At 41.0% G+C, this 25,657-nt stretch overlaps 1 protein-coding gene, 1 long non-coding RNA gene and 1 pseudogene across 3 annotated transcripts in view; 2 read left to right on the top strand and 1 right to left on the bottom strand.

The window, feature by feature from the left end:
* MAOA (monoamine oxidase A) overlaps positions 1-25,657 on the top strand; it is a 319,927-nt gene that overhangs the window by 113,024 nt on the left and 181,246 nt on the right. The window lies entirely within an intron of this gene.
* LOC145536957 (uncharacterized) overlaps positions 1-25,657 on the bottom strand; it is a 146,347-nt gene that overhangs the window by 51,841 nt on the left and 68,849 nt on the right. The gene's annotated exons all lie outside the window — the stretch shown is intronic.
* On the top strand, positions 5,858-6,384 carry LOC145536491 (nucleolar protein 56 pseudogene; annotated as a pseudogene).

The following is a 25,657-nucleotide window of genomic DNA, read 5'->3' as shown; positions in this document are numbered from 1 at the left end:
GACACCTAGAGCATTGTGTGTTCTTAACTTGTGAGGTTAAATCTAACTCAGCAGTTAAAGAACGAAAAAGTAAGCAAGGTTGGTATCTTAGCTTAGGGATTGTGTATATACATGCATGTGTGTGTGTGTATGTTTATCAGTGGTTCTCAAGCTTTAACATGCATCAGAATCATTTGGAGGACTTGCTAAAACACAGATTGCTCAACCCCAGTCTCAGAGTTTCTGAATCTAGGGAAGGACCTGAGAATTTCCATTTCCAACTCATTCTAAATGCTGATGGTGCTGATCCAGGGATCACCCTTTGAGAACTGCTGGTCTCTATCCTTCCCCTACCCCTCTTCCTCATGTAAAGGCATTGTTCTTTATCCCTCCCTTTAGAACCTTTCTCTGCAAGGCGAAGTGTAGTAGCTTGATGTGGTAGCAGATATTAGCTTCCTGCCCTGTTACACTTAACAGAAAGTTTATGAATATTTTAAAGGGAACTCCTAAGAATACTGTCTTAACCAAATGGTTTAAAGATGAATGTTAGAAGATTCATATGTAGGAGGTGGAATAGGTTGTTTTGGGGTGGGCAGAGCCATGTTGGGTCCTCCAAGTATCATCACCTAGACAGTTGCACCCAGGCCCTACCAGTAGGACCATGGACAGCTCCTGTGAGTCTTGCCAACAAGGCATGTGTCACTCTGCCAGGGAGACTCTTTATCATAAAAGAGAAGGGGGGAAAAAGAGGGAATGCTGTCTTGAAACATCTTTGGGAAACAAGTAATTTCTTGAGCGACTGAACTGAACTGAATTGAAGCTGATTATTAAATAATGATCAGGAGTTACCTTAGGCAGGAGAGTAACATGAAAAATAGATCTATTTATTAGACCTATTACAATTGACAATTTTGTGGAGAAAGGATTGGAAGAGTCAAGACTTGGGACAGAGGACTGGGTAGAATATGGTCATAGTAGTCTATGGATACCTGAACTAGAAAATTGCAGTGGGAAAGAGAAAAAAAAATGGACAGTCAGGAACCATTAAGAAATAGACTTAGCAGGTCCTGGATTAGCTGTGTATTAGCTTTATGTAGTCATGCTTCTCTTCTTCACACATCTATACAGATGTGTGGCCACAGGCCATTTAGGACTGCTTTCAAGAGAGGATCCCCTTCTATTTCAACCCTCTATTATCAACACCATACTCTTTTCTTCCTTTTTCACTGATTACTCTAGAACTGACCAGCATCACTTCAATACTCTTGTTTTCAGCCATCCCAATCAAATTAGACTCCTGTTTGGGCTCTGACTGCCCCCAAACACCCATGTCCCACCTCCTACATACTAATCTTCTAAAATTCATCTTTAAACCATTTGGTTAAGACAGTATTCTTAGGAGTTCCCTTCAAAATATTTTTAAATGGACTGTCACCTCATGGACTATGTCACCTTTTCCTCCCACCCCACAGTGTCTTTCCTGGCCCTACTTCCCTCTTCCAGGTACCAAACTCTGCTAGCAGCCCCACTACAGATATGACTGGTACCTGGCCTCCTGGGGAAGCATTTTTTTTACATCAGTTCTTCTAGAAAATACTTGTTTCTTTGCAGACCTGTGCTTAGATAAGGCCTGTTTCCAAGTCATCCCTGCCTTTCTACTCATGCTCCTATCTCAAAGAAATCATAGTTTCCTTTCTGAATCAAGATTTAGTGGGAGGTGGCATGTTGCACAGCTTGTGGAATCTCAGTTACACAACCAGGGATTGTTGAACTCAGGCCATGGCAGTGAAAATGCTGAATCCTAACCACTAAACCACCAGGGAACTCCTAAATCAAGATTTTTGGCTACCCCTTCCAGGTAAATTCCCAGCCCTATCTGCCTCAGCAACTTCAACCCCTGGCTGTTATCTGCCATTGGCGTATTTCCGTTTAGCCTGAAGGGTGTCTCGATATCCACTATTTGGCCATTGTAGCAGATGCCTCTGGTACCCTAGTTATATCCACTGGGGCCTCCTTTGACTTCAGCGAAAGCCATGGTGGACAGTTCTGTGCAAAAATCCATTTCTGCCTTCATCCCACCTCAAGCCACAGGATTTTAGCTTTTGACTCTAGAATCTTTAATTACACTAGCAGTTTGCTCTGCCTCCATTTAAGCATGACCCCAAAGTATGGGAGAGTAATGACCCCAGGGGCAATTCTCAAACAACAGGGAAAGGGAGTAATAGAGAAATAGATAAAAAGCTCTGGCCTTCTATCAGTTTCCTTACACTTATTAGAAGAACCCACTGGAATCAAGACCCTGTTCCTCATAGCAATAACCTCAATTACAAACACTAGCATTGGGTTTTCTTCCTTCCTTGTCTCTCTTCTCCATTTCTCCACTCTTGCTTCATGTGATTATCTCCCAAATAAGCTACCTGCACTCAAGTCCTTGTCTTAGTGTGGGTTCTCCCAAGGCAGACTCTAAGGCAGTCATAGAGTATATTTTACACTCACTTCTAAAGTTACTCTCTTTCCAGAAAATGCCAAACAATATGTAACATTCATGAGGAAGAAAGGAAGGAGATCTATGAGGTAGAGATAAGAGATCTATAAGGTAGAGATAAGAAAGGCACTATTAAAATAGAGAGTTGATGATATTAGGCACAACAAATTTTATATGCAGAGAGAAATCTGAGGCTCAGGTTGTCAGTATCCTTTGAGTTAAAGAACCAGTCTCCAGGCAGACCACATATACAAACTTAGAACTCTTAGGTAAAAGGTACTAGAGATTGGTGTGCTACCAAAGTACTCAGTATCACAGTCTTTAAATTTTACTGTGATAGTATGTCTGGAATAGTACAATATAGAGACTCTGGCATGGAGGAGTGATCTTTTTGAGATCAATTAGTCTAGTGGTAAAAAAAAAATAACCTGACTTTTGGGGAGGGGCAGAAGGACAGAAGGTAAAGAAGAGGAGAGAGTATTTGGGAAGGGATAAATCAAATGCTAAAAAAGCAGCTGATGGATGAACTGATCCTTAGTGCCTTCTGCCAGGAGCTATAAGAACCCAGATTGGTGACAGGTCAAAAACAGGATACAGACCCCCTTTAGCAGATGCTGGTGGTGCCCAGCTCATATGCTCTCATATGCACTGTAGTGGTTTTAAAATAGTCTTACAGACTCTTTGACACAGCTCCTTTCAAAAATTAGAGACTGATAACTCTCCCCTTGAGTACAGGCTGAAATTACTAATTTGCTTCTAATGACAATAGAATGACAGAAATAGATTATGGTGTGTGACTGCCAAGACTAGGTCATAAAAGGCATGGTTGCTTCCTCCTTGCTCTCTCTTGGATCACTCACTCTGAATAAGTCAGTTGCTATAACTTGAAGATTCACAAAGAGCCCTAAGGAGGGATCCACATGGCAAGGACATAAAGCTTCCTGCCAACGGTCATACAAGTAAGCTACCTTGGAAGCAGATCCTCCAGCCCTAGTCACACCTTCAAATGACTGAAGCCTAGTTACCATCTTGAACACAACTTTATGAGAAATCTTCAGCCAGAATCACCAGTTAAACTGATTTCCTGACCCACAGAAACAATGGCTTAGAAAAAATAAACATTCATTATCTCACAAAATTTGAGGGTAGTTTGTTATGTGGCAATAAATAATTAATATGTTTACTGCTCTAGTATATGCCAGCCCAATATCTACCAATTGAAGGCAACTGTGCCTGAGGGCTTTTTCTGGCTGCTGGAGCCCACTCAGTCAGCATGCAGGAGCAGACCAGAAATATCAGGGAGTCAATATCCCCAGAAGTAGCACTCCTACAATGACTGACAGTTTGTTGGATTAACACTCCAAACTTCTTGCCCCTAAATGTAGAACACCATCTTCCAGAGGTTCCAAAAAGGACTGAGTCTCATGTGCTCACAGGTCAGTAACCTATGCACATTTTATTGGCTTCTATTCCATCTCCATCTTACTTCTCTACTCTCCTACCTGTGACTACTGGGATAATTTCCCAAAGTACTTCTACTCAAATCTTTGCCTCAGAGTCTGCTTCTGGGGTAATCCAACTTAAGATACCACCAGATAATTGAGTCTCATCCTTTCTGTTAAAATTTGATTTAAAAAAGTTGGGAGGGGGAAACATATAGAAGGAATTAGAGGAGATTTTCTTTCTTTAAAGATAAAATGACTGTCCTTCAGTTTGCGTTTTAGCAGCTGTAGGCTCTGTGGGCATGTACATGTGGGGATAGGGTCAGACCAGGGTTCGAGTTGCCTCTGTATCTCCCACAGTGGGTCCAGATACACGACTACTGAAGTACTTGGACCTAACCTCACTGGACCTGCACCAGTGGCTGGATTAAAAAAACACTTGAGAGTAAGCAGGGCTAATTGCCAGCATACCCACACTTAGGATTGAGAGCAGTGCCAACAACAGCATACTTTGTAAGCCCACACAACAGGCGAAAGGGGAAACAACAGAGTATATTCACAAATAAACAGTTCCAGAGGAGGAATACTCAGTAGCTTCTCTCCCAGTGCAACTGCTCCAAGCCTGCCTCACTAACACTGCAGATCTGAATCATTGCTAAGAAACAGATCTAGGGGCCTCTACTCCAACAACTAGGAAGTAGACCCCACCCCTGACAAGGCAGTGACAACCACAGAGGAATGGGGAGGCCCTACTCAATATCCAGGGTAGGCTTTGTTCACCACAGCACCAGTCAAACCCCCTATCAAGGAGATAATGGTACAAGCCTCTGGACCAACCTCACCCACCAGGGGGCAAACACCAGAAGCAATAGGAATTACAATCCTGGAGCCTGTGGAAAGGAGACCACAAGCACAGTAAATCTGACAAAATGAGATGACAAAGAAATATGTTTCACATGAAGGAGCAAAATAAAAGCCTACAAGAACAATTAAATGAAGAAGAGAAAAACAATCTATCTAAAAAAATCAGAGTAATGATAGTAAAGATGATCTAAGATCTCAGAAATAGAATGGAAGCATGGATTGAGAAGATATAAGAAAAGTTTAGCAAAGACCTAGAGGTAAAGAACAAACAGAGATGAACAAGACAGTAGCTGGAATGAAAAATACACTAAAAAGAATCAATAGCAGAATAATTGAGGCAGAACATATAAGTGACCTGGAAGACAGAACACTGGAAATTTCTGCTGTGGAATAGAATAAAGAAAAAATAATGAAAAGAAATGAAGACAGTTTTCAGAGACCTCTGGGACTACACTAAATGCAACAACATTCAAATTACAGGGGCCCCAGAAGAAGAAGAGGTGAAGAGGAACTAAAGAGCCTCTTGATGAGGGTGAAAGAAGAGAGTGAAAAAGCTGGCTTAAAACTCAACATTCAAAAAACTAAGATCATGGTATCTGATCCCATTACTTCATGGCAAATAGAAGGAAAAAAAGTGAAGCAGTGACAGATTTTCTTTTCTTGGGCTCCAAAATCACTGTGGATGGTGACTGCAGCCATGAAATTAAAAGAAGCTTGCTCCTTGAAAGAAAAGCTAAGACAAACCTAGACAGCATATTAAAAAGCAAAGACATCATGATGGCCAGTCCTGGTGTCTGAGTGATTCCCTGGGCTCAGCAAAGGGACCAAGTTTCCAGAGCCTTGAAGACAAGGGGTAACACCCCAAAATACGGACTCATTTTCCACTCTACCTTCATTGGCCGAGCAGCTGCCAAGAACAAAGGTCGCATCTCCCGATACCTGGCAAACAAATGCAATATTGCCTCACGAATCGATTGCTTCTCTGAGGTGCCCACCAGGTGTTTTGGGGGAGAAGCTTCGAGAACAAGTTGAGGAGCGGCTGTCCTTCTATGAGACTGCAGAGATTCCCCGAAAGAATCTGGATGTCATGAAGGAGGCAATGGTTCGGAGGAAGCGGCTGCCAAGACTACTAGGAAGCTCGAGAAACAGGAGAAGAAACACTTGAAGAAAGAAAAGAAAAGGCTGGCTGCAATTGCCCTGGCTTCTTCAGAAAATAGCAGCGCCCCGGAGGGGTGTGAGGGGACAAGTGAAAGACCCAAAAAGAAGAAAAAGCAAAAGCCCCAGGAGGCTCTTCAGGGGAATTGAATGGAAGACCCATCTGTCTCTTTTTCCAAACTCAAGAAAAAGAAATCTTTTTCCAAGGAAGAGCTAGTTAGTAGTGATCTTGAAGAGACAGCTGGTACTGGAAGTCTTCCCAAGAGGAAGAAATCTTTTCTCAAAGAAGAACCAGTTACTGACCCTGATGAGTCAGAAGACAAGAGGGTCCCCAAGAAAAAGTGGAAATTGTCTTCCAAGGAGGAGCCACTCAGCAGTGGACCTGAAGAGGCTGCTGCCAGCAAGAGCAGTGGCTCCAAGAAAAAGAAAAAGCTCCGAAAGCTGTCCCAGGAAAGTTAGAATGGACATCTTCCTAGTGGGGCAAAACTTACAGAAGTATTCCTCATCTCATCCCTTAGACCCAATAAAATAAAAACAAATTCACACACACACACACAAAAAGCAAAGACATCACTTTGGTCCATATAGTCAAAACTATGCCTTTGACAAAATTCAACATCCATTTATGATAAAAAAAACTCTCCAGAAAGCAGGAATAAAAGGAACATACCTCAACATAATAAAAGCTATATATGACAAACCCACAGCAAACATTATCCTCAATGGTGAAAAACTGAAAGAATTTCCCCTAAAGTCAGGAACAAGACAAGGGTTCCCACTCTCACCACTACTGTTCAACATAGTTTTGGAAGTTTCGGCCACAGCAATCAGAGCAGAAAAAGAAATAAAAGGAATCCAGATAGGAAAAGAAGAAGTAAAACTCTCACTGTTTGCAGATGACATGATCCTCTACATAGAAAACCCTAAAAACTCTATCAGAAAATTACTAGAGCTAATCAATGAGTATAGTAAAGTAGCAGGATATAAAATTAACACACAGAAATCCCTTGCATTCCTATACACCAATAATGAGAAAACAGAAAGAGAAATTAAGGAAACAATACCATTCACCATTGCAATGAAAAGAATAAAATCCTTAGGAATATATATCTGCCTAAAGAAACAAAAGACCTATATATAGAAAACTATAAAACACTGATGAAAGAAATCAAAGAGAATACAAATAAATGGAGAAATATTCCATGTTCATGGACTGGAAGAATCAATATAGTGAAAATGAGTATACTACCCAAAGCGACCTATAGATTCAATGCAATCCCTATCAAGCTAACAAAGGTATTTTTCACAGAACTAGAACAAATAATTTCACAATTTGTATGGAAATACAAAAAAACCTCGAATAGCCAAAGCAATCTTGAGAAAGAAGAATGGAACTGGAGGAATCAACCTGCCTGACTTCAGGCTCTACTACAAAGACACAGTCATCAAGACAGTATGGTACTGGCACAAAGACAGAAATATAGATCAATGGAACAAAAGAAAAAGCCCAGAGATAAATCCATGTACCTATGGACAACTTATCTTTGACAAAGGAGGCAAGAATATACAATGGAGAAAAGATAATCTCTTAACAAGTGGTGCTGGGAAAATTGGTCAACCACTTGTAAAAGAATGAAACTAGAACACTTTCTAACACCGTACACAAAAATAAACTCAAAATGGATTAAATATCTAAATGTAAGACGAGAAACTATAAAACTCCTAGAATAAAACATAGGCAAAACACTCTCCGACATAAATCATAGCAGGATCCTCTATGACCCACCTCCCAGAATATTGGGAAGAAAAGCAAAAATGAACAAATGGAACCTAATTAAACTTAAAAGCTTTTGCACAATGAAGGAAACTATAAGCAAGGTGAAAGACAGCCTTCAGAATGGGAGAAATTAGTAGCAAATGAAACAACTGACAAAGAATTTATCTCAAAAATGTACAAGCAACTCCTGCAGCTCAATTCCAGAAAAATAAACGACCCAATCAAAAAATGGGCCAAAGAACTAAACAGACATTTCTCCAAAGAAGACATACAGATGGCTAACAAACACATGAAAAGATGTTCAACATCACTCATTATTAGAGAAATGCAAATCAAAACCACAGTGAGGTACCATTTCATGCCAGTCAGAATGGCTGCTATCCAAAAGTCTACAAGCAATAAGTGCTGGAGAAGGTGTGGAGAAAAGGGAACACTCTTACACTGTTGGTGGGAATGCAAACTAGTACAGCCACTATGGAGAACAGTGTGGAGATTCCTTAAAAAACTGGAAATAGAACTGCCATATGACCCAGCAATCCCACTACTGGGCATACACACTGAGGAAACCAGACTTGAAAGAGACGCGTGTACCCCAATGTTCATCGCAGCACTGTTTATAATAGCCAGGACATGGAAGCAACCCAGGTGTCCATCAGCAGACGAATGGATAAGAAAGCTGTGGTACATATACACAATGGAATATTACTCAGCCATTAAAAAGAACACATTTCAATCGGTTCTAATGAGGTGGATGAAACTGGAGCCCATTATACAGAGTGAAGTAAGCCAGAAAGAAAAACACAAACATAGTATACTAACACATATATATGGATTTTAAAAGGATGATAGCGATAACCCTATATGCGAGACAGAAAAAGAGACACAGATGTATAAAACAGTCTTTTGGACTCTGTGGGAGAACACGAGGGTGGGATGATCTGAGAGAATAGCACTGAAGCATGTATATTATCATATGTGAAACAGATTGCCAGTCCAGGTTTGATGCATGAGACAAGTGCTCAGGGCTGGTGCACTGGGATGACCCAGAGGGATGGGATGGGGAGGGAGGTGGGAGGGGGGGGTTCAGGATAGGGAACACATGTAAACCCACAGCTGATTCAAATCAATGTATGGCAAAAACCACTACAATATTGTAAAGTAATTAGCCTCCACTAAAATAAATAAATTAATTTTTTTAAAAAACTATGATTTTTCCAGTAGTCATGTGCAAATGTGAAAGCTGGACCATAAAGAAAGCTGAGTGCCAAAGAATTGATGATTTTAAATTGTGGTGCTGAAGAAGATTCTTGAGAGCCCCTTGGACAGCAAGGAAATCAAACTAAGATTCCTTGGAAATTGACACTAATTATTCATTGGAAGGACTGATGATGAAGCTGAAGTTCCAGTACTTTGGTCACCTGATGCGAAGAACCAATTCATCAGAAAAGACCCTGATACTGGGAAAGATTGAAAGCAGAAGGAGAAGAGGGTGGCAGAGGATGAGATGGTTAGACAGCAACACCAATTCAATGGACATGAATTTGAGCAAATTCTGGGAGATAGTGAAGGACAGAGAAGCCTAGCGTACCGTAGTGTATGGGGTCACAAAGAGTAGGACATGACTTAGTGACTGAACAACAGAAACAGAAGAAGAAAAAAGAGAAGGGCCTGAGAAAATATTTGAAGAGATCATAGTCAAAAACTTCCCTAATATGGGAAAGGAAATAGCCACTCAAGTCCAGGAAGTGCACAGAGTCCCATACAAGATAAACCCATGGAGGAACATGCCAAGACACCTAGTAATCAAACACAAAAATTAAATACAAAGAAAAAATATTAAAAGCAGAAAATAACATACAAGGGAATTCCCATAACATTATCAGCTGATTTTTCAGCAGAAACTTTGCAGGCCAAAGGGAATGGCAAGATATATTTAAAGTGATGAAAGGGAAAAACTTACAACCAAGATTACTGTACCCAGTAAGTCTCTCATTCAAACTTGACAGAGAAATCAAAAACTCTACAGATAAGTAAAAGCTAAGAGAATTTAGCACAACCAAACCAGCTTTACAAAGATGTTAAAGGAATCTCTCTAGGCAAGAAACACAAGAGAAGAGAACAAAAGAGGAAGGGAAGGAAAAAGACCTACACAAACCAACCCAAAACAATTAATAAAATGGGAATAAAAACATACATTTTGATAATTACCTTAAATGTAGATCAATTAAATGCTCCAAACAAAAGACATAGACTGGCTGAATGAATACAAAAACAAGACCCATATATATGCTGTCTACAAGAGACCCACTTCAGACCTAGGGACATACAGACTGAAAGTGAGAGGATGGAAAAAAATATTTCGTGTAAATGGAAATCAAAAGAATGCTGAAGTAGAAATACTCATATCAGACAAAAACAGACTTTCAAGATAGTTACAAGAGACAAGAAAGGACACTACATAATGATCAAGTGATCAATCCAAGAAGATATAACAAGGGTAAATGTTTATGGACCCAATGTAAGAGCATCTCAATACATAAGCAAATGCTAACAGCCATAAAAGGGGAAATCAACAGTAACACAATAACTTTAACACCCTAAAATACACCAATGAACAGATTATCCAGACAGAAAATCAATAAGGAAATACAAGCCTTAAATGACACATCAGAACAGAAAGAACTAATTGATATTTATAGGACATTCCATCTGAAAGCAGAAGAATACACTTTTTTCCCAGATGCACATAGACTATTCTCCACGATAGACCACATTTTGGATCACCAAGTCAAGTCTCAGGAAATTTAAGAAAACTGAAATTATATCAAGTGTCTTTTCCAACCACAACACTACAAGATTAGAAATCAATTAAAGGGAAAAAGCTATTAAAAAAACACAAACACAGGGAGTCTAAACAATATGATACTAAATAACCAATGGATCACTGAAGAAATCAAAGAGGAAATCAAAAAATACCTAGAAACAAATCACAATGAAAACACAATGACCCAAAACCTATGGGATGCAGCAAACGCAGTTATAAGGGGGAAGTTTATAGCAATACAATCCTACCTCAAGAAACAAGAAAAATCTCAAATGAACAACCTAACCTTACACTTAAGGCAACTAGAGATAGAACAAATGAAACCCAAATTTAGTAGAAGGAAAAAAAAATCACTAAAGATCAGAGCAGAAATAAATGAAGTAGAGACGAAGAAAACAATAGCAAAGATCTATGAAACTAAAAGATAATTCCTTGTGAAGATAAACAAAATTGGTAAAATTTTAGCCAGACTCATCAAGACAAAAGGGGAGAAAACTCAAATCAATAATACTAGAAGTGAAAAAGGAGAGGTTACAACAGACAACAGAGATATACAAAGGCTCAAAAGAGACTACTATGAGCAACTATATGCCCATAAAATGCATAAATGTCAAAGTAACTACACTACCCAAGGCAATCTAAAGATTCAACGCAATCCCTATCAAGTAACAATCCCATTTTTCACATAATTAGAATAAAAAGTTTTGCAATTTGTATGGAAATATGAAATATTTTGAATAGCCAAAGCAATCTTGAGAAAGAACAGTGGAGCTGAAGGAATCCGGCTCCCTGACTTTAGCTGCTGCTAAGTTGCTTCAGTCGTGTCCAACACTTTGCACCCCTATGGACTGTAGCTCTGACTTCAGACCATACTATAAAGCTATAGTCATCAAGACTGTATGATCCTGACACAAAAACAGAAATATAGACCAATGAAACAAGATAGAAAGCCCAGAGAAAAAACCCACACACCTAATGGTCACCTAATCTATGACAAAGGAGGCAAGAATATACAACGGAGAAAAGACAGTCTCTTCAATAAATGCTGCTGGGAAAACGGGACAGTTACATGTAAAAGAATGGAATTAGAACACTCCCTAACACCATACACAAAAATAAACTCCAAATTGATTAAAGACCTAAATGTAAGACTAGGCACTATAAAACTCTTAGAGGAAAACATAGCCAGCACACTCTTTGACATAAATTGCAGCAAGATTTTTTGGGATCCACCTCCTAGAGGGATGAAAATTTAAAAAGAAAATAAACAAATGAGATCTAATTAAACTTAAAAGCTTTTGCACAGCAAAGGAAACAAAAAACAAAAAGACAGCCTTCGGAATAGGAGAAAATATTTGCAAACAAAGCAACCAACATGGGGTTAATCTTCAAAATATACAAACAGCTCATGCAGCTCAATATCAAAAAAAAAAAGAAGAACTCAATCAAAAAATGGGAAGTGAAGTGAAGTGAGTCACTCAGTCATGTCTGACTCTTTGCGACCCCATGGATTATACAGTCCATGGAACTCTCCAGACAAATATACTGGAGTGGGTAGCCTTTCTCTTCTCCAGGAGATCTTCCCAACCCCCCTGGGTTGAACCCAGGTTTCCCACATTGCAGGCAGATTCTTTACTAGCTGAGCCACAAGGGAAGCCCAATGAGGGGAAGATCTAAATAGATATTTCTCCAAGGAAGACATACAGATGCCCAAAAAGAACATGAAAAGAAGCTCAATATCACTAATTATTAGAGAAATGCAAATCAAAACTACAATGAGGTATCACCTCACACTGGTCAGAATAGCCATCATAAAAAATCTACAAACAATAAATGCTAGAGAGGATGTGGAGAAAAGGAACTCTCTGACACTGCTGGTGGGAATGTAAGTTGGTATAGCCACTATGGAAAACAATATACAGGTTCTTTAAAAAATTAAAACTAGAGCGACCATATGACCCAGCAATCCCACTCTTAGGCATCTATATGAAAAAACCCATAATTCGAAAGAATGTATGTACCTCAATGTCCTTTGCAGCACATTTACAATAGCCAAGACACAGAAACCATGTAAATGTCCATGGACAGAGAAATGGATAAGGAAGATGTGGTGCATATATACAATGTAATGTTACTCAGCCATAAAAATGAATGAAATAGTGCCATCTGCAGAGACACAGATGGATCTAGAGATTGTCATGCAGAATGAAGTAAGTCAGAAAGAGAAGAACAAATATCGTATAATATCACTTATATGTGGAATCTAGAAGAATGGTATAGATAAATATTGGCAAAGCAGAAATAGAGTCACAGATCTAGATAACAAACCTATGGTTACCAAGAGGGGAAAGGAGGGAGGGATAAATTAGGAGACTGGGATTGACATATACACACTACTATATATAAAATAGATAATTGATAAGGACCTACTGTATAGAACAGGTAACTCTACTCAATAGTCTGTGGTGACCTAAATGGGAAGGAAATCTAAAAAAAGAGTGGCTATGTTGCACTTTGGATCATGAACTCCTTATTGCCAAATTCAGACTTTAATTGAAGAAAGTAGGGAAAACCACTAGACCATTCAAGTATGACCTAAATCAAATCCTTTATGATTATACAGTGGAAGTGACAAGTAGATTCAAGGGATTAGGTCTGATAGACAGAGTGCCTGAAGAATTATGGGTGGAGGTTCGTGACATTGTACAGGAGGAAGGGATCAAGACCATCCCCAAGAGAAAGAAATGCAAAAAGGCAAAATGGTTGTCTGAGGAGGCCTTACAAATAGCTGTGAATAGAAGAGAAGCAAAAGGCAAAGGAGTAAAGGAAAGATATACCCATTTGAATGCAGAGTTCCAAAAAATATCAAGGAGAGATTAGAAAGCCTTCCTGAGTGATCAATGCAAAGAAATAGAGGAAAAAAATAGAATGGGAAAGACTAGAGATCTCTTCAAGAAAATTAGAGATACCAAGGGAACATTTCATGCAAAGATGGGCACAATAAAGGACAGAATAGTATGGACCTAACAGAAGCAGAAGATATTAAGAAGAGGTGGCAAGAATACACAGAAAAACTGTACAAAAAAGATCTTCATGACCCAGATAACCATGATGGTGTGATCATTCACCAAGAGCCAGACATCCTGGAATGTGAAGTCATGTGAGCCTTAGGAAGCATCACTACGAACAAAGCTAGTGGAGGTGATGAAATTCCAGTTGAGCTATTTCAAATCCTAAAAGATGATGCTGTGAAAGTGCTGCACTCAATGTGCCAGCAAATATGGAAAACTCAGCAGTGGCCACAGGACTGGAAAAGGTCAGTTTTCATTCCAATCCCAAAGAAAGGCAATGCCAAAGAATGCTCAAATGCACAATTATACTCATCTCACACGCTAGTAAAGTAATGCTCAAATTTCTCCAAGCCAGGCTTCAACAATACATGAATCGTGAACTTCCAGATGTTCAAGCTGGATTTAGAAAACGCTGAGGAACCAGAGATCCTCTGGGTATTGGCAGCATCCACTGGATCACCAAAAAAGCAAGAGAGTTCCAGAGAAACATCTACTTCTGCTTTGTTGACTACACCAAAGCCTTTGACTGTGTGGATCACAACAAACTGTGGAAAATTCTTAAAGAGATGGGCATATCAGACCATCTGACCTGCCTCTTGAGAAATCTGTATGCAGGTCAAGAAGCAACAGTTAGAACTGGACATGGAACTGTTGCAGGAAGGGGGACCCCTTCCAGGGCCCAAAACTGGGCTCTTGTCTAACACTCACAGATGAATTATCTGAGGACACACATGTGCTGACAAAGCAAGAGATTTTATTGGGAAAGGGCACCTGGGTGGAGAGCAGTAAGGTAAGAGAACCCAGGAGAACAGCTCTGCCACAGAGCTGTGGCTTGCAGTCTCAGATTTTATGGTTATGGGATTAGTTTCTGGGTTGTATTTAGCCAATCATTCTAACTCAGAGTCCTTCGTGGTGGTGCATGCCTTGTTCATCTTGTTCAGTCAAGACGGATGCCAGAGAGAAGGATTCTAGGAGGTGGCCGGACATGTGATGTCTCCTTCTGACCTTTCCTGAGCTCTTCCGGTTGATGGTGGCTTATTAGTTTTGTGTTCCTCACCAGGACCTCCTGTCGTAAAACAACTCATGAAAACAGTTACTATGGTGCCTGGCCAGGGTGGGCGGTTTCAGTCAGTGTGCTTCCCCTAACAGAACAACAAACTGGTTCCAAACTCGGAAAGGAGTATGTCAAGGCTATATATTGTCACTCTGCTTATTTAACTTACATGCAGAGTACATCATGTGAAACTCTGGACTGGATGAGGCACAGCTGGAATCAAGATTGCTCAGAGAAATATCAATAACCTCAGATAGGTAGATGATACCACACTTATGGCCGAAAGTGAAGAACTAAAGAGCCTCTTGATGAAAGTGAAAGAGAAGAGTGAAAAAGTTGGCTTAGAACTCAACATTCAGAAAACTAAGATCATGGCATCTGTTCCCATCACTTCATGGCAAATCGATGGGGAAACAATGGAAAGAGTGAGAGACTTTATTTTGGGGGGCTTCAAAATCACTGCAGATGGTGACTGCAGCCATGAAATTATGACACTTGCTCCTTGGAAGGAAAGTTATGACCAACCTAGACAGCATATTAAAAAGCAGATACATTACTTTGTCAACAAAGGTCCATCTAGTCAAAGCTATGGTTTCTCCAGTAGTGATGTATGGATGTGAGAGTTGGACTATAAAGAAAGCTGAGTGCCGCAGAATTGATGCTTTTTAACTGTGGTGTTGGAGAAGACTCTTGAGAGTCCCTTGGACTGCAAGGAGATCCAACCAGTCCATCGTAAAGGAAATCAGTCCTAAATATTCATTGGAAGGACTGATTCTGAAGCTAGAACTCCAATACTTTGGCCACCTGATGTGAAGAACTGACTCATCTGAAAAGACCCTGATGCTGGGAAAGATTGAGGGCAGGAGGAGAAGAGGACGACAGAGGATGAGATGGTTGGATGGCATCACTGGCTCAATGGACATGAGTTTGAGTAAACTCCAGGAGTTGGTGATGGCATACTTCAGTCCATGGGGTCACAAAGAGTCAGACAGGACTGAGCTACTGAACCAATGTTGCAGGGAGAAGCCAATTCTGCCTCCATGATGTTTCTTTTACTTTAACCTTTGTTTTCCATTGTTTTTGTTATTATACTCAGACATAATGACCTGTCTCAGGGAGCCTGTCCCTCTGCTTGAAGAGATTAACATTTCCCCTCCCTGAGGTTGGCCATTCCAGGAGATACTTGCAAGATAATGGTATTTACTTCCTCTATTCCTCCCCCTCTCTGTCCTATAAAAGAACCTGGCATTCAGACCCAAGGACAGGATGGTTACTTTGAGACATTAGTTTGCCATCTTCTCCTACAGTCAGCTGGCTTTCTGAATAAAGTCATATTCCTCGCCTCAGCATCTCCTCTTGGATTCATTGGCCTGTCTTGTAGTGAGCAGAACCAGCCTGAACTTGGTAACAGATACATGTATACATATAACTGATTACAGCAGAAACTAACACAACATTGTAAAGCAACTATGAAAGTGAAAGTGTTAGTTGCTCAGTTGTGTTTGACTCTTTGCAACCCCAAAAACTGTAGCCTGCCAGGCTCCTCTGTCCCTGGAATTCTCCAGGCAAGAATACTGGAGTGGGTAGCCAAGCTCTCCTCCAAGGGATCTTCCCAACCCAGGGATCGAACTTGGGTCTCCATACTCCAGTGAAATTTTTTTAAAAAAGAAAAAACAACTGTCCTTGATCACAATATTTTCTAGTCCACCTGAGCTGCTCACCACCATAAATTCTACAGATCATTGCTAAAGATTAGAATGCAAAAAAAAAAAAAAAGAGAGAGAGAGAGTTGTTGACACAGAAGCTATATCTGCTTCCTCTTCGACCTGGTATAGCAGAAATCTCTAATGTGGGGTGCTGATCTTGAAGCAAGTGGTTTTGGGTAAATTCTACTCTTGATAAACTGCTCTACCTTCTCTCACTTTATCTGATTTGGGTGGGGATTGCCCTTAACAAGATTTTCCAAATTGGAATTAAGGAAATATAATTTGCTAGCAGTGCCATGATTCACTTACATACATCTTCCCAGCTTCACCAACAGAAATATATGAGCCTTGATTTTTTTGCTCTGGGGAAAATGATAGCCTGAGGGAATAAAGCTGGAACAAAGAAGCAGAGAAAGAAGGTGAATAGTGAGGGTCTTCTGGCATTTCAATCTCTGGTTCCAATTATTTGTGAATCCATTATTTACTCTGTGCTCTTACAGATTGCTTGCATAAGTCAATAAATTCCTTCTTGCCTTACCTAAATTTTGGTTGCAAGTGAAAGAAACCTAACATGCAAATACTGATTAAAATATCCTATTTAATAATTCTGAAATAATTAGGCATTTCTCTTCTTGAACCTGCAGCTCCCAAACTGGTCTTAGTCAGGCTAATTGAGTTTAATTTAAAGGTCAGCTTTCACCTAAAAAAGAGAAAGTGGACACACTACAAAATTGTGTCAGATGCTTTACAAAGAGAGTCTTAAAAACTATAATGGAACCTTCACAATTTTCTTTCAAGATAGATATTCTCATTTTATATATCAGGAAACTGAGGCTCAGAGAAATTGCTGAAGGTTATCCAACTATCAGTGGTAAAGCCACAGATGATCTCAAAGCAAGACGCTTAGCCCAAGTGCCATCCATATCAATCCCTGGCCACCTCTATGAAGTCATATTTAACACCGTCATTACTTTTGCATTTATGTATCCCCTGAGGGTAACCCTAAAATCCTTCTTGTACTCAACAAAAAGATGACAATACATGTGGAAGTGTATCACACAGATCTCCTATCTAGAAAGTACTTATCATTCAGCTGTGAGAACTGCAGTTAACTGACAGTTTTGCTCTTTGTTATTACTATTATTATTATTGAGGTATAGTTGCTTTACAATGTTGTGATAGTTTCTGCTGTACAATGAAGTGAATCAGCCATATATATACATATATCCCCTCCCTCTTGAGCCTCCCTCCCACTCCCGCCCCCACACCACCCCTCTGGGTCATCACAGAGCACTGAGCTGAGCTCCCTGTGCTATACTGCAGCTTCCCACTAGCTATCTATTTTACACATGGCAGTGTATATATGTCATTTTGAGTCGAGGTTTCCTGGGAAGCCCCAGCTGCTGTCTGACGATGCAGAGGTAGGTTCTGCCCAGTCCGGGCTTCCTGCCGTGAGCTACCTTTACTCTGGGGGTCCCCACTGGATCAGCCAGGGTTTGTCAAATATGCATCACAGTCTCAAGCTCTTTTGTCCAGTCCTGCTTCTCTGTCCCCTTCCTTGAGAGTCAGCTCAGCATCATGGTCTGAAAGCTCTGCCTGCCTAATCCTGCTTCCCCTGTCTTACCTTCCATGAGCATTCATCCCCCCAATAAGCTACTGTGCACTTTGAACACTGTCTCAGCATCTGCTTTCTGGAAGACCCAAACTGGCACATGAAATAGTAAATGAATAAGCAAGAGAAGTAGAAGGCAAAGGAAAATTGTTCTTTTGCAAGACATATTTCCCTACACACATAAGTCAGCTGCGGTTGAGCAATGTAATTCGAGTTCTCTAAAGCAGATTGTGCTGAATATGCCAAATGGCTCCTCTTAGCTGGAGGGAGTGCCTCCCTGAGACCTGTCAGGCACTAGGATTTATGGGACCATTTCTGTCTTAGTGATCCAGTCCCTCTTTATGGAGATGATTGCTTCACAGCCCTGCCATAGGTATTTACCATCAGGGCTATTATAGCTTACTGAGTCATCCAGGAGAGAAATCCAAGTGGATAATTAACATCCTGAGGAAGGTAATTGTGGAACACTTAAGCACGGGGCCATAACTTCTGGTTCAGTGTCAGTAAGGACAACCTGTAGGGCATATCATACTTAATGAGTCAGTAGCTACCTAAGATGATTATAAAAACCCAAAGCATATTATTTTTTATCACCATGTGCAAGAGCTACAGATTATGTCCTTTTGACCTATTTTGTGCTCTCATTCCCAGCTAAATAATAACCATTCCGGAGTGGAGGAAATGACTGACTCTTCTCATTATTGAGGAACATTATATGTCCAAAGTGTGTTTTTCTAAATGGGAAACTTGCATGGCAGGAGATTTTCTCCTTTCTCCCCCTGAGTTTATTTTCTATTTAAACTGTGAAAATGATTCTGCTTCTTACTTTGGTGGACGCCCTCACATTAGAGTCCCCACACAGAGGGGACATTGATAATTTAAGAGACAGAGGTTGAGTTTGACCTTGAAAGGAAAAGCTGGAGCAGAGCCCTTCAGATAAAGGGGGAAACATCTTCTGAGACAGGGCAACTATCTACCCAATAGTTTTAGTCTTCCCAAACTGCTCTGCTGGTTTTAGACACCAGTGGTTTAAATGTAACTGTCAGTTACCCCTGAAGAATATCATTTCATTCCTGCTCATTTCTAATGTTTCCTCTCTTTCTTCTTATGCTACGGTACATATGTCCTACTCACTGTGTACACAAAATACGTAGTGTTCTGCCACAGCAGAATGGTGTTAGTTCAGGTTCTCTGGTAAGCAGACACTGAGAATGAGTTAAGAGAGTAACATGGGGGACTTCTTTGGTGGCCCAATGGTTAAGATTCCATGCTTCCCATGCAGGGGGTGCAGGTTCTATCCCTGTTTGGGAAACTAAGATCCCACAAACCACCCGGCTCCTCCAAAAAATAAGTGTGTTACTTGTGTTGTGGAGTAATAACCTATGAAAGATAAATAGGGAGAAAGCAGGTTTAGGCACAGAAAGACTCAAAACCATTAGGCCAATCAAACTCCTGTGAGATGAAAGAAGCAGAATCCAGCAGGCAGAGCCTCAAAATGCAGTGGAGCTGGGACAAATCTGGTCAATACAGCAAAGAGCAATGAAGCTAAGATTGGGGACCAGCAGTCAGGCCCTAATGTATCCCTGTCATGCTCAGTCGTTGTCTCAGTGCTCCCTGAGAAGAGCACAGCCTTGGCTCAAATGCTGCAATGGATCTCAATGGTGCTGAAGCTGGAGGCTGTCAGCTAGCCACACTCCTCACCTCACTGCTGATCGGCAAGTTTTTTTACTGATGGGATATCCAAGTAACACACCTCCATGGTTGCCACAATCACCGAGTCTATCTCTGACTGCAATACAAGCAGCAAAGGTTCATTTCTTGATCATGTTACATCTTCATGCATTGCGTGTGGATCTATTCCATTTTTGCCTCTAGTTCAAGAGCCAAACTAAGAGCATAGCCACCATCTGGACCACTGCCAATAGCGATGGTAGAATGATAGCTCTAGTCGGTTTCACACTAATAAGAGCTCACAATTCATTAACCAAAATGGGTTGCATGGTCCCACCTAACCACAAAGGGGTAGGAAGTTCAATCCTATCGTGTGTCTGGAAAGTGGAGAGCCTGAATGGAGCAACACCAATGACCACAACAGTAAACAAATCGATAAACTCCCCAAAGTTTCCTTTACATTCTACAGAAGCAAAAGGAACAATTTGCAGGGTGTTCAATAAGGCCAAATGATGTTTCTTTCCTGATAACTTAGAAGTAATCACTTCTCTAAGAATCCTTTCTATGTATAGCAATGGAGACATTAACTCATCTTGGAGCAGATCCTCCTTGTTTTGTAGGAAATAAATCAAATGCTCTCTTTTGGCTGCAAATAGGAGCTCACTGTTGAGGGAAGAAGATCTGCAGCTCTAGCTCTTTTCATAGTTGGGGCAGAATCACCCTGCCACCCCCAAACCTTGACCATTGCCATTAACTGTAAAATTCTGTCTTCTGAGAAAGCCATGGGAAATTCTGCTGGGGACCTTCTGTAACAGAAGAGGTTAAGACAACAGACTATTTCCTGAAACTTAAAGTTATTGAAATCCATTTTGGTGGTGACAGGTATTTCTGGCTATGACCTGGTGATAGGAAAGACAGCCAAACCTTGAGGATAAAGCCCTCCTACAAGTAGAAAAAGACTGGACTGTAATGATGGCTTCTACACCAGGATTTCCATTGCTGAAGGGGAACATGGTAATGGGTTTGTGAAAAGACCTACTGAAGATTCTGTCCCAAAGCTCCTCCTGGTGGTGGAATTTGACCCAGAGATGTGCCTATGAGAGGAGATGCTAATTAGCAAAGCATTATATATAAAGAACTGTTAAGTCAGAGATCCAGGCAAGTCTGAGACAGTCTATAACTGTGGGTAACACGGGAGGTACAACCTCCAGATCAAGAATGGTACCTCAATCATCAAAGGTCACTCGATAAATAGAGACAGAATTGAGTCAAATGACAGTACAAGTGGCAGCCTTTGGAGTTCCCAGCAAGTTTTGCTTTTCTCCTCCTCAAAGTATCACAATCATGATGGACTCTTCAAACTAACTAAACCACTGTTCTTGGGCTTATTACAAAAACAGGGACCCCGACAGAAAGGCTGAACTCCTTGTTAATATGAATACAGGAAGACAACTGAAGCTCAGGGCATTATACTTTGGGACATTGTTTGCCCCTGCATCTAAAGTGATTCAGAGCTTTTCCCATAAGATGGCGGAGGAATAGGACGGGGCAACCACTCTCTCCCCCACAAATGTATCGAAAGAACATCTGAACGCTGAGCAAACTTCACAAAACAACTTCTGAATGCTGGCAGAGGACATCAGGCATCCAGAAAAACAGCCCATTATCTTAGAAAGGAGGTAGGACAAAATATAAAAGATAAAAAGAGAGACAAAAGAGTTAGGGACGGAGACCCGTCCCAGGGAGGGAGTCGTAAAAGAGGAGAAGTTCCCAAACACCAGGAAACCCTCTCACCGGCAGGTTTGGGGGAAGATTTCGAATCTCGGAGGGCAACATAACCAGGAGGAAAAATAAATAAATAAAACCCACAGATTACGTGCCTAAAGGCAACTCCCAGCAAAGAACCCCAGACGCTCGCATTTGCCACCAGCAAGTGGGGGCTGAATGGAGAGGAGTGGGCAGCACTGCTTAGGGTAAGGACCAGGCCCGAATCCCCTGAGGGCAATCTGAGGGAGCTAACGTGAGATAGCAACCTAACCTGTGGGACAGCCAGAGAGAGAGAACTATCCCACAAAAAGCCCAAATCTAAGGCACTGCCGGCCCACTCACAGAACAAAGGACTGAGCAATACCAGAAGAGAGCTAGCCGGCTGCAGACCGCCCCATCCTCTGCCGGATGCAGCAGGCAGGCGGGGCCAGCCAGAGCCGGAAAGGGGCAAACTCGGCCCCAGAGAGGGCACCCCCTACCAAACTGCTAACAGGCTTTCAGTTTCTAAGCAAAGACTGCCTGAGATTCCGGAGGGTTGACATCTGCTGGGAGGGTCACAGCCAGAGACCAGCTCCTCAGAACTGACACAAAGCACACCAGAGCCGGGTGCACCCAGAAACCGAGGTGGGGACCAGGGAGGTGATAAGTTGCACCGCCCCAACAGGGGAGAGTGCGCTCACCAAACTCCTGGCTGCCTGAGCTGCTCCAACCGGAGATCGGCACAAACCACGGGCCCAACCGAGTCTGCGACTTTGTGGAGTACCCGGGAACCTTAATCTGAGTGGCTTAGACTTGGGAAGTGCACGCATCTCAGGGCCCACTCCCCGGCAGATTAACCTGAAGCCTGAGCAGGGCAGACTGGGAAAGCACACACACCGTGAGCGGGGGCAAACCCAGTGCGGCCGAGACACTGCAAGCTCTCCACACACACGCCAGTGATATTGGTTTGCAGTGTTCCTCCCTCCCCACAGCATGACTGAACAAACGAACCTAAAGAGACCACCTCCGCCCCTTTGTGGCAGGGCAGAAATTAGACACTGAAGAGACCTGCAAACAGAAGCCAAATAAACAGAAAGAACCACTTTAGAAGTGACAGGCCAACAGATTAAAATCCCTGTAGTTAACACCGACTACATTGAAAGGGGCCTATAGATCTTGAAAAGTATAAGCAGGAACAAGGATCTATCTGAAACTGAACTGACTCCACACTGCTCACAACATCTCCAGAGAAAGTCCTGGATATACTTTTACTATTATCATTTTTTCTTAATTTTTTTAAATTTTTTTCTTTTTTCTTTAAGTCCTCTATTACACCTTTAATTTTCATTTTTATAACCCACTATTACCTTGAAAAAAAAAAGACCCTATTTTTAAAGCAAACTGCATACATATATCTTATACTTTTTGTGATTTTGTTTTTTTTTCTTTTATATTGTATTTTTTAAGAGTCTAACCTCTACTCTAGATATTTAATCTTTGTTTTACATATTTGATATCAATTTTGTACATTTAAGAACCCAATCTTTAGTACCCATTTTTACTCAGGAGTGTGATTACTGGCTTGATTACTCTCTCCCCTATTGACGCTCTTTCTTCTCCCCCAGGGAACCTCTATCTCCCCCCTCCTCCTTCTCTTCTCAACCCAATTCTGTGAATCTCTGAGGGTGTTCTGGGTACCGGAGAACACTTCAGGAACAGAATACTGCCAAGATCTCTCTCTCCCCTCTTGATTCCTCCCTTTCTACTCATGCTCACCTCTATTACCTTCCTCCCTCCCCTCAATGTATCTCCGTGAACCTCTCGGAGGGTTCCAGACTGTGGAGAGCACAGAGGGAAGTGCTTACTGGCTAGACTGCTCTCTCCACGTTTGAGTCCCCCTCTTTTCCTCCTGGTCACCTCAACCCCCGCTCCCTCTTCACCTCTCCATGTAACTCAGTGAACCTCTCTGGGTATCCCTCACTGTGGAGAATCTTTTCACCATTAACCTAAAAGTTATATTATCAGTGCTGTATGGATGGAGAAGTCTTGAGGCTACTGCAAGAATAAGACTGAAAACCAGAGGCAGGAGGCTTAAGCCCAAAACCTGAGAACACCAGAGAACTCCTGACTCCAGGAAACATTAATTAATAAGAGATCATCCAAAAGCCTCCATACATACACTGAAACCAAGCTCCACCCAAGAGTCAATAAGTTCCAGAGCAAGACATACCACACAAATTCTCCATCAACGCAGGAACATAGCCCTGAGCATCAATATACAGGCTGCTCAGAGTCACACCAAACCCATAGACATCTCAAAACTCAATACTGGACACTCCATTGCACTCCAGAGAGAAGAAATCCAGCTCCACCCACCAGAACACCGACACAAGCTTCCCCAACCAGGAAACCTTGACAAGCCACCCGTCCAACCCCACCCACAGTGAGGAATCTCCACAATAAAGAGGAAAGTCAAACTACCAGAATACAGAAAGGCCACCCCAAACACAGCAATTTAAACAAGATGAAAAGGCAGAGAAATACTCAGCAAGTAAAGGAAAATGATAAATGCCCACCAAACCAAACAAAAGAAGAGGAGATAGGGAATCTATCAAAAAGAATTTAGAATAATGATAATAAAGATGATCCAAAATCTTGAAAACAAAATGGAGTTACAGATAAATAGCCTGGCGACAAGGATTGAGAAGATGCAAGAAATGTTTATCAAGGACCTAGAAGAAATAAAAAGGAGTCATTACATAATGAATAATGAAATAAAGGAAATAAAAGACACTCTGGAGGGAACCAACAGTAGAATAACAGAGGCAGAAGACAGGATAAGTGAGGTAGAAGATAGAATGGTGGAAATAAACGAAGCAGAGAGGAAAAAAGAAAAAAGAATCAAAAGAAATGAGGAAAACCTCAGGGACCTCTGGGACAATATGAAACGCCCCAACATTCGAATCATAGGAGTCCCAGAAGAAGAAGTTAAAAGGAAAGGCCATGAAAAAATCCTCGAGGAGATAATAGTTGAAAATTTCCCTAAAATGGGGAAGGAAATAGTCACAGAAGTCCAAGAAACCCAGAGAGTCCCAAACAGGATAAACCCAAGGTGAAACACCCCAAGACACATATTAATCAAATTAACAAAGATCAAACACAAAGAACAAATATTAAAAGCAGCAAGGGAAAAACAACAAATAACACACAAGGGGATCCCCATAAGGATAACAGCTGATCTTTCAATAGAAACTCTTCAGGCCAGAAGGGAATGGCAGGACATACTTAAAGTAATGAAAGAGAATAATCTACAACCCAGATTACTGTACCCAGCAAGGATCTCATTCAGATATGAAGGAGAATTCAAAAGCTTTATAGACAAGCAAAAGCTGAGAGAATTCAGCACCACCAAACCAGCTCTCCAACAAATGCTAAAGGATCTTCTCTAAACAGGAAACACAGGAAGGGTGTTTAAACACGAACTCAAAACAACAAAGTCAATGGCAACGGGATCATACTTATCAATAATTACCTTAAATGTAAATGGGTTGAATGCCTCAACCAAAAGACAAAGACTGGCTGAATGGATACAAAAACAAGACCCCTATATATGCTGTCTACAAGAGACCCACCTTAAAACAAGGGATACATACAGACTGAAAGTGAAGGGCTGAAAAAAGATATTTCATGCAAACGGAGACCAAAAGAAAGCAGGAGTTGCAATATTCATTTCAGATAAAATAAACTTTAAAATAAAGGCTGTGAAAAGAGACAAAGAAGGACACTACCTAATGATCAAAGGAACAATCCAAGAAGACGATATAACAATTATAAATATATATGCACCCAACATAGGAGCACCACAATATGTAAGGCAAATACTAACAAGTATGAAAAGGGAATTTAACAATAACACAATAATAGTGGGAGACTTTAATACTCCACTCACACATATGGATAGATCAACTAAACAGAAAATTAACAAGGAAACACACACTTTAAATGATACAATAGACAAGCTAGATTTAATTGATATTTACAGGACATTCCACCCCAAAACAATCAATTTCACCTTTTTCTCAAGTGCACACGGAACTTTCCCCAGGATAGATCACATCCTGGGCCATAAATCTAGCCTTGGTAAATTCAAAAAAAATTGAAATCATCCCAATCATCTTCTCTGACCACAATGCAGTAAGATTAGACCTCAATTACAGGAAAAAACTATTAAAAATTCCAACATATGGAGGCTAAACAACACGCTTCTGAAT

Source organism: Giraffa tippelskirchi, chromosome X, assembly GCF_054371585.1.
Source record: "Giraffa tippelskirchi isolate mGirTip1 chromosome X, T2T-mGirTip1v1.2.pri, whole genome shotgun sequence".
Taxonomy (NCBI): domain Eukaryota; kingdom Metazoa; phylum Chordata; class Mammalia; order Artiodactyla; family Giraffidae; genus Giraffa; species Giraffa tippelskirchi.
Note: the sequence above shows the minus strand (reverse complement) of the source record. Positions and strands in the feature narration are given on the sequence as shown.